The 9,064-nt window shown below is 49.8% G+C and overlaps 1 pseudogene across 1 annotated transcript; it reads left to right on the top strand.

Moving 5' to 3' along the window:
* Positions 1-3,045: 3,045 nt before the first annotated feature.
* Positions 3,046-4,914, top strand: LOC308235306 (leukocyte immunoglobulin-like receptor subfamily A member 6; annotated as a pseudogene). Its single transcript has 4 exons — positions 3,046-3,379; positions 3,525-3,839; positions 4,042-4,337; positions 4,593-4,914. The product of its transcript is annotated as a leukocyte immunoglobulin-like receptor subfamily A member 6 (transcript).
* The last annotated feature ends 4,150 nt before the right edge of the window (positions 4,915-9,064 follow it).

Consider the following 9,064-nt stretch of genomic DNA (forward strand, 5'->3'; position numbering starts at 1 on the left):
GAGCAGATGCATCTTGCACAGCCCCGCAGGCTCACCCCCTCCACCTTCTGGTTCAGTGTCTCTGGTCAACAAGGCAGGGAGGGAGTTCACACTTCACACTCATGCTCCCGCCCCCCGCCAAGGCTGCAGTCTCACTCACCACTTTCCTGGGTGCTGAGCACCACACCCTCACTCCCTGCACCAGCTCACCTACTACGTCCATCTTTTCAGTTCACATTTCAGAGTGTTCATTTCTGCTCAAAAGTTTTCCATGGACCTCCCTGTTTTAAGGGTAACTGCAGACTCTTCTTTCTGAACCGAAGGCTGTTCATGATCATCCAGATGTGACCCTCCAACCTGAGCTCTCACTTCCTTTTCCTTCAACCAGAAGGGTGCAGTTGCCCCATGAGTGTGCACACACACACACACACACACACACTCATACACACGTGCAAACTCACACTCACACATTCATTCATGCACACATACACACTCACTCATACACATGCAACTGCACACACTCACACTTTCATTCATGCAGATACACGCACACACTCACACATACAAACAGACAAATAGACACATACACCTACACACTCTCAAATATACAAAATTACACACAAATACACACACACACACATACTAGTACACTTATACACACATGCAATTTCACACACTCACACATTCATTTATGCACACACATACTCATACACACTCACACACATACACTCACACATACAAACTTACAGACAAATAGACACTTACATACACACTCTCAAATATTCAAAATCACACACACACAATCATATGCACAATCGCAATAGCACAAATACACACACACTCACACACAATACTCAAACACACACGACCTCATACACTCATACATTAATTCATGCATACTCATACTCATTCACACATACCAACTCACACACACATAGACATTCACACACATACACACTCACAAATATACAAAATCACTCACAAATACACCCTCACTCACACACATACACAATCACAGAAGTACACATTCACACACAAATATACACATGCACATATACACTCACATCCACATCCACACACACATACATGCTCACTCACTCACACACATATGCAGACTCACACACATACATGCTCACTGAGACTCACGCACACACATACACACTCAGACATTCTCACACCCATACCATCAGCTAGTGACCATTTCTGTGCTGGGTTCTACCATTGCTGTTTCTTCGAGTTCTGTAGGACTAGCAAATCCCTTCCCAAGCCCACAAGTCAGCACAAGACTAGAAGCAACACTGAGATTCCTTCTCATTTCTCTTCTCAGCATGCGTTGTGACTGCTCAGGGCTATGCAAGGATCGTGTAGTAAGTCCATGTAAGGCATTCAAGTAACATTGTTAGAAACACATGGTTGGAGTTCACTTACTATTGATATTATGTTTTATTTACATACTAGAGGCCCGGTGCATGAATTCGTGCATGGGTTGGGGTCCTTGGCCTGACTGGTGATTGGACTATCAGGGCCATCTTGCCCAGTCCTGAATGGAGTGATCAGGGCCGATTGGGGTTGGCCAGCCAGGGGGCTGGGGGGTTGGGGGGGTTGGGAGGTTGGCCAGCTGCGGGAGGTTGGCTGTGGGAATGCACTGACCACCAGGGGGCAGGACCTGCATGGAGCGTCTGCCCTCTGGTGGTCAGTGTGCATCATAGAGACTGGTCGACCAGTTGTTCAGTTGTTTGGTTGCTTAAGCTTTTATATAGAGAGATATTGCATTTCTCTTCTTCATATTATCTCCATAACTCAGGCTGACCAGCACAGTCCATTCCTATGCATTTACTTTCCCTTATAGACATAATCCCACATCCTTGCATGCCGGGGGTGGAGCTCGCCCATAATCAGCCACCATCTCACCCTATCTTACTGATGCTCAGAGACTCTCTATATCTCTAGAGTTCTCTAGAATGTTCCTTCTTTTCAAGAATATTCTCACTCCAACCTATAAGGATTCCACATCTTCCAACAGCCATTACCTCAAACGCAGTCTAGTTATGGTCCCTAGTTTTTCTCATAGTTTCTCTCATTTCTCCTTTGTAAATAAAGTAATGCTAACATTAGTCTTTGAATTCCCATACTCTTCTAAGATTATTCTAAACCTACAGGAAATGCGTCTCCTGGATCACGGATGCATTTCTGTTCTTGGTACAAGTACTCGGCTCTTGGTACAAGTAAATACTTGTTTATGGATGAGTCAAAGGCAGAAAGAGAATTCCCTTTGAGGGAGGCTGAGGAAACAGGAAGTGATCTGCATGTAGAGCCAGCCTGTTGAGGTGGACTCAGGATGAGAACCTGGGTCCTGCTCTCTCTGAGCAGGAGCTCAGACCAGGCAGAGGGTCCTGGGAGTCAGAAGAGACCCCAGATCTGGGCTGAGTGTCTCCAGACACCTCATCATGGAAAAACCCTGACCTGGGCACAGAGCAGGGCCAACCCATTGCTGTGGGTCCACAGCTGTGAAACCCTGAAGGGCAGCAGCAGCTCCGGACTCACCACATCCTGTGTGTCTCTGTCCTTCAGGCCCAGGCCTCCTCCATTTGCAGAGCAGGAGCCCTCAGAGTAGACGCCATGATGTCCATCCTCTCTGCTCTTCTCTGCCTCAGTCAGTTGTGGACACGGGGATGGGGAGTCAGGAAGGAACCAGGCAGGTGCACCCCATAGTTCATGGGGAACCTCAGAGATCACGCAGCTCAGTGGACTGGACCGTGGTAGGGAGGGATTCAGCTGAGATGTCTAGGTGCAAACTCACACACAAATACACACTCAATCACACACATATACACTCATACACACATGCAACTTCACACCCTCACACACTCATTTATGCACACACACATAGACACACTCACACACATACACTCACACATACACTCACACATACAAACTCACAGACAACTCTCTTCCAGGGCTGAGTCTGGACCAGAGGACCCATGTGAAAGCAGGCTCCATGTCCCTCCTCTTACTTCATCTCTTGAGGCTCAGGAAGGAGCACAGAGGTCCTGGGATGAGGTGGGGATGAGGGTGGGAGAAGGTCTTTGCAATGCAGCATCTGGTTTCCTTCCAGGGACCCTCCCCAAACCAACTCTCTGGGCTGAGCCAGGCCCCATCATCCCATGGGGGAGCCCCGTGACCATCTGGTGTCAGGGGACCCTGGAGGCCCAGATATTTCATCTATATAAGGAAGAAAACCATGACTTTTGGAAAACACAGACTCCATGGAAGCACACAAATAAGGGGAAGTTCTCCATCACACACATAACAAAGCATGACGCAGGGGGATACCACTGTTACTATATCAGCCCCACTGGATGGTCAGAGAGCAGTGACCCCCTGTAGCTGGTGGTGACAGGTAGAGGACACTCAGGGGTCCCAGCCTCAGGCTCTGCCCTCAGCAAGGGGGTCTGCTCTCAGAGTGTCTCCCTCTCACAGCCTAGCCCTGGGGGACGTGAGGCAGGTGTGAGCCCCATTTAACACGCTGCCTCCTCCACTCCTAGAAGCCTACAGAAAATCCAGCCTCTCTGCTCTGCCCAGCCTTGTCGTGATCTCAGGAGGGAACGTGACCCTCCATTGTAGCTCACGACTCAGATTTGACAGGTTCATTCTGACTAAGGAAGGAGATCACAGGCTCTCCTGGACCCTGGACTCACAGACACAGCCCAGTGGGCAGTCCCAGGCCCTGTTCCCTGTGAGCCCTGTGACCCCCACCCATAGGTGGACTTTCAGATGCTATGGCTGCTACAGGGAGAGACCTCAGGTGTGGTCACACCCCAGTGAGGCCCTGGAGCTGCTGGTCTCAACTGAGTCCCATTGTTATCCCATCCATGGACTGAGGCACCAGACATATTTATTGGCATCTTTGCTGGGAGGGGAGCCCATGTAAGAAGGGGAGAGGAGGGGAGCACAGGGGTCCATGGATCAGAGACACAGAGAGACAGTGAGACCTGGAAGCCAGGACAAGAGAAGGGAATTATGGGAGGAGCAGCGCCTATAATTCACATCTGGTCTCCCCAGGTGAGTCTGGGAAGCCCTCCCTCCTGTGCCAGCAGGGCCCCATCGTGGCCTCTGGACAGAGCCTGACCCTCCAGTGTCGCTCTGATGTCGGCTATGACAGATTCGCTCTGCACAAGGAGGAGGGACAGGACCTCCCCCAGAGCCTTGTCCTGAAGCCCCAGGCTGGGCTCTCTCAGGCCCACTTCCCCCTGGACACTGTGAGAAGCTCCCTCGGGGGCCGGTACAGATGCTACGGTGGATACAACTTCTCCTTTGATTGGTCGCCCCCAGTGACCCTCTGGACATCTTGATGGCAGGTGAGGAGCCAGTGGGTTCAGTCAGGGACCCAGACTCAGCACAGACCCTTCTGGGGTCGAAGGTGGTGAGGCCAGAAAGTGTAAGCTCCAGGGAGGGAGAGAGACAAAGAGAGAGAGACAGGGGGTGGGAGGAGAGAGGGGGAGTCTCAGAGAAACAGAGACAGACAGAGAGGAGGGTCCTCAGAGAAAGGCATGGTGACTCTCAGGTCAGAACAAGGTGGGCAGGCAGCCCTCACCCTCCCTCCCTCTCTCTAGGACACCTGCCTGACACACCCTCCCTCTCAGTGCAGCCAGGCCCCAGGGTGGCCTCAGGAGAGAACATGACCCTGCTGTGTCAGTCACAGAGTCCCAGGGACACGTTCCTTCTGTCCAAGGAGGGGGCAGCTGATCCCCACCCCCTGCACATCTGAGATCAAAGCACCCAGCTCAGCCGAAGTAGGCAGAGTTCTCCATGAGTCCTGTGACCTCAGCCCACGAGGGCACCTATAGGTGCTACAGCTCACACAGCACCTCCCCCTACCTGCTGTCACACCCCAGTGAGCCCCTGGAGCTCCTGGTCTCAGGTGAGGGCCCCTGACCCTGTCTAATGAGCTGTCAGCTCTGGTTCCTGTCCACCCTTTCCAATTACCTGATACAAAGGGTGTCAGGTGGACAAAAGTAGAGCCATGACTGGGTCTCCGGGGAGGTGAAAATGAAGAGTCTGAGTGACTTCTGACCCCAGGGTCCACCCAGATCCTCCCCTCCATCTGTTCTCATGCTGGACCCTCTGTCGACCCCACCACTCACCCACAGGGCCCATGTCCACACCTGGGGAATTACTGGGGCTTTTTGCTCTGAGGAAGCTCAGTGGCCCTACTCTGAGTTCAGATCAGGCAGAGAGTTCAGACCAGGCAGAGAGTCCCAGGAGTCAGAAGAGACCCCAGATCTGGGTGGAGTGTCTCTGGGGGGCCTGGCGTCCTCCTGCGTCCTCATCATGGAACAACCCATGGGCAGTTCTGAGTCTCTGAGGATTGAATGTCCCCCAAGATCTCAAGGACAAACGGGCTGAGTCCTGGGAGAGCTGGGTCTCGGGGAGAGATTTCATGGAACCACGGGGGGCCAGTGGCTCGAGGATTCGCTCCTTCGCAGCCATAGGGTCAGGTCTGCAGAGGGGTGAATGAGGGTGAGGACAGGAGGGATGGTCATGGCAGAGAGAGATGTTGGGGCTCAGGCTGAAGAGGAGACGCTGGGCTCAAGTGGGGAGAAGGCAGCACCAAACCCTCACACTTCATCCTGATCCCCAGGAGGCTCTGAGGATCCATCCCTCCCGACCACTGTGTCAGGCCCACAGATGGATAAGTGAGGGTCTCTGTGGGGAGGTGGTGGGTGCTTACATGGGGAACAGAGGCTGAGTCATGTGGGGGTCCAGGCACCTGTGGAGCTGCTGGCTTGGACACACCCTTCCCCTGGCTGGGCACCAGTGGCTCCAGGTGTAAAAGGAGAGAATCATGGCTCAGAGCTTACATTTCCTGTCAGTTCTGGGTCTGAGCTCCTGGGAGAGCGGGCCTCAAAGTGAACCCCCAGGATGTGATGTTATTGGGCCTGTCCCCTCCATAGCAGTGACGGTGTCACTGTGATCATAATCCAAAGTCAGAGACACAAGGAGCCGGCTGAGGTGGAGGAACTAAAAGGTAGACCCAGGCCTTCACTCCTTCACATTCCTGATCTCAAGTCACAATGAAGCCCCAGATGTTCCTCTTTGCATCCTAATTAATTACAAGACAAGACACCTAAGGTGCTCATCTCAAGGGATTGAGATGGGCATTATTAGTTTGGGGACTCCTTGGAGATCAGAGAAGAGATGTCTTAAGCATTCCCCCACCTCCTCACCACACACTGTGTGTGTTTGGTTCTCAGGAGCAGCTGATTCCCTGGGACCATCACAGAACAAGTCAGACTCCAAGGCAGGTGAGTGTGGGAAATTCTCAGTGATGGGGCTGAGTGCAGAGGATCCCATCCAGTCAGTGGAAGTCAGGTGACCTGGATACACATCCAGGGATGCTGGGTTGGTTCAATATTGCCATGACCTCTGTGACCTCTCTGTCCACAACCTCCAGCCTCAACCCCCCAACACTACACAGTGGGGAATCTCACCCGGATGGGCGTGGCTGGCTTGGTCATGGTGGTCGTTGGGGTGTCGCTGTTTCAGGTCTGGCAGCCGGGACGGAAACACAAAAGACAACAAACCCACCACCCAGTGAGGCAGAACCTTGGAAATGGATCTGAGGCTACCACGAGGTTCTGGAGGATCCCTGGGTCATAAGGCGGTTCCACTTTTAATTTTTTGAGAAAAATCCATACTGCTTTCGATAGTGGCTGCACAAGCCTGCATTCCCACCAGCAGTGCACTATGGTTCCCTTTTATTCACATCCTCGCCAGCACTTGCTGTTTGTTCATTTATTGATGGTAGCCATTCTGGCAGGTGTGAGGATGTACTTCATTGTCGTTTTAATTTGCCACTCTCTAATGTTGAGTGACGACGTTGAGGATTTTTTTCATGTTTCCTGGCCATGTGTATGTCCTCTTTGGATAACTGTCCATTCAGGCCCTCTGTCCATTTTTTTTATTTGGATTATTTCTCTTCCTTTTGTTGAGTTATATAAGAACTTTATATATTTTGGACACTCACCCCTTATGAAATGTATCATTGGTAAATATCTTCTCCCATACAGTGGGTTCCCTTTTCATTTTCATGCTGGTTTCCTTTGCTGTGTGGAAGCTTCTTAGTTGGATGTAGTCCCATTTGCTTATTATTTTTTTTTATTTCTCTGAATGTATCCTAAGAATCCTGAAACACCAATCAGAAAGAATATATGAACCCCTATGTTCATAGCAGTGTTATTTGCAATAGCCAAGAAGTGGGAACTGCCCAATTTCCCATCAGTAGATGAGTGGATAAAAAAAGCTATGGTATATTTCTACAATGCAATACTATGCAGCTGTAAAAAAAAAAAAAAAAGAGGGGGTGGGGGGGCACTCTAGCCTGGCTGGCATGGCTCAGTGGTTGAGTGTCAACCTATGAACTAGGAAGTTGTGGTTCGATTCCCGGTGGAGCATACACCTGGGTTGGAGGCTCAGTCCCCAGTGTGGTGCATGAAGGAGGTGGCCAATCCATGATTCCACTGATGTTTCTATCTCTCTCTCCCTCTCTGAAATCAATAAAAATATATTTTAAAAAGGAAAGGAAATCTTATCTTTTGAGACAACATGGAGAGACCTGGAGATTATAGTGCTAAATGAATGAAGTCAATCAGATAAAGACAAATATTATAAGATGTCTCTTATCTGTGGAATCTAATGAACATAACTGATAGGAAATAGGTCCAGAGACATGGATGCATGGGATAGATTGACAGATCTCTGAGGGAAGGGGGAGGGGAGGTGGTAAGAGATTAACCTAAGAATGTATATGCATATATGCATGGCCCATAGACACAGACAATAGGGAGTGAAGGTATGGGGTCAGGCAGGAAACAGATGGAGGGGAGCAATGGGAGGAAAAAAGATGGGGGCCATCTGTAATACCCTCAAAAATGAAGATTGAAAAATATAATAGAATGGAAACCATCAGATAAGGACCCAAGGTGCAGCCAGGAGATGAACACAGAGGGAACAATGCATGAGGCTTGGAGCCCATCTGATGACCCCAGGAGGTGCTGAAGGAAAGTCGGGACCAGCAGTTGTGGGAACCATCTGCCACTGAGTGTGTCCAGGGGAGTAAGCATGATTTGGGTGCAGAAAATGTCTGTCTGTGTGTTCCCCGTACAAGACTCTTTCTCCATTAAATATCTATTTTCTCTCCCTGTCTTGGTTGACATTCTGTGAGGACCCCTCTTCTTTTCTCACCCCTGTGACTAGGGAGTCCATTCACAGGGCTGGTGTGGGTCCCCACATCTAACACCTCATGCTCTCCCCCACGTTCATGTAATAAAATATTCTTTATTTCTAATCCCCACATTACCAGATGGGCATTATTGATTCTTCATCTCTTCAGTTCACAGGGGTTAACCTGGGTTCTATAACTGAATAAATGGGCTAACTCGGATACAAGCCTGGGAATTAAAAATCCAACATGATGACCAAACCCTCTCTGGACCCACAGTCCTTCCTCTCCTCACCAGACACCACCCGTGTCATTTCCCCAGAGCTTGTCCCCACGTGGCATCAGTACGTCGGTGTTTGTGGGGACGGTCTTGGGGAGTGCTGCCCCTGAAAGCCCATGTGTAGAACACTCTGACTGGTGGGAATTGCCCATTTCTGAATCGACATAAAATTAAATATTATTCAGCCACAAGAGAGGAGGAAATCCTGCCATTTTTAAGGACCCTGAGGGATCTGAAGGGCCTTATGCTACGTGAGATAAATCAGAGAGATAAAGACAGATGCTGATTAATCTCACGTATGTGTGGGATCTGAAAAAGCCAAACTAGTAGAAACAGAAAAAATGATGGTTACCACAGGGAGTGTGGGGAAAGGAGAGATGTTGGTGAAAGAGTAATGACTTTCAGTGATAAGATGAACAAGTTGGGGTCTACTGTACAGCATGGTGATTACAATAAACAATGCTGTATCATATAATCAAAGGTAGGTAAGAGATTGTATCCTAAAGGCTCTCAGCACAATTATGACTCATTAGTGGAATTGTTAGCTAAGGCTGACCTTGTATCATATTGCAATATTTACATGT

Source organism: Plecotus auritus (assembly GCF_963455305.1).
Source record: "Plecotus auritus genome assembly, chromosome: 10".
Lineage (NCBI taxonomy): Eukaryota > Metazoa > Chordata > Mammalia > Chiroptera > Vespertilionidae > Plecotus > Plecotus auritus.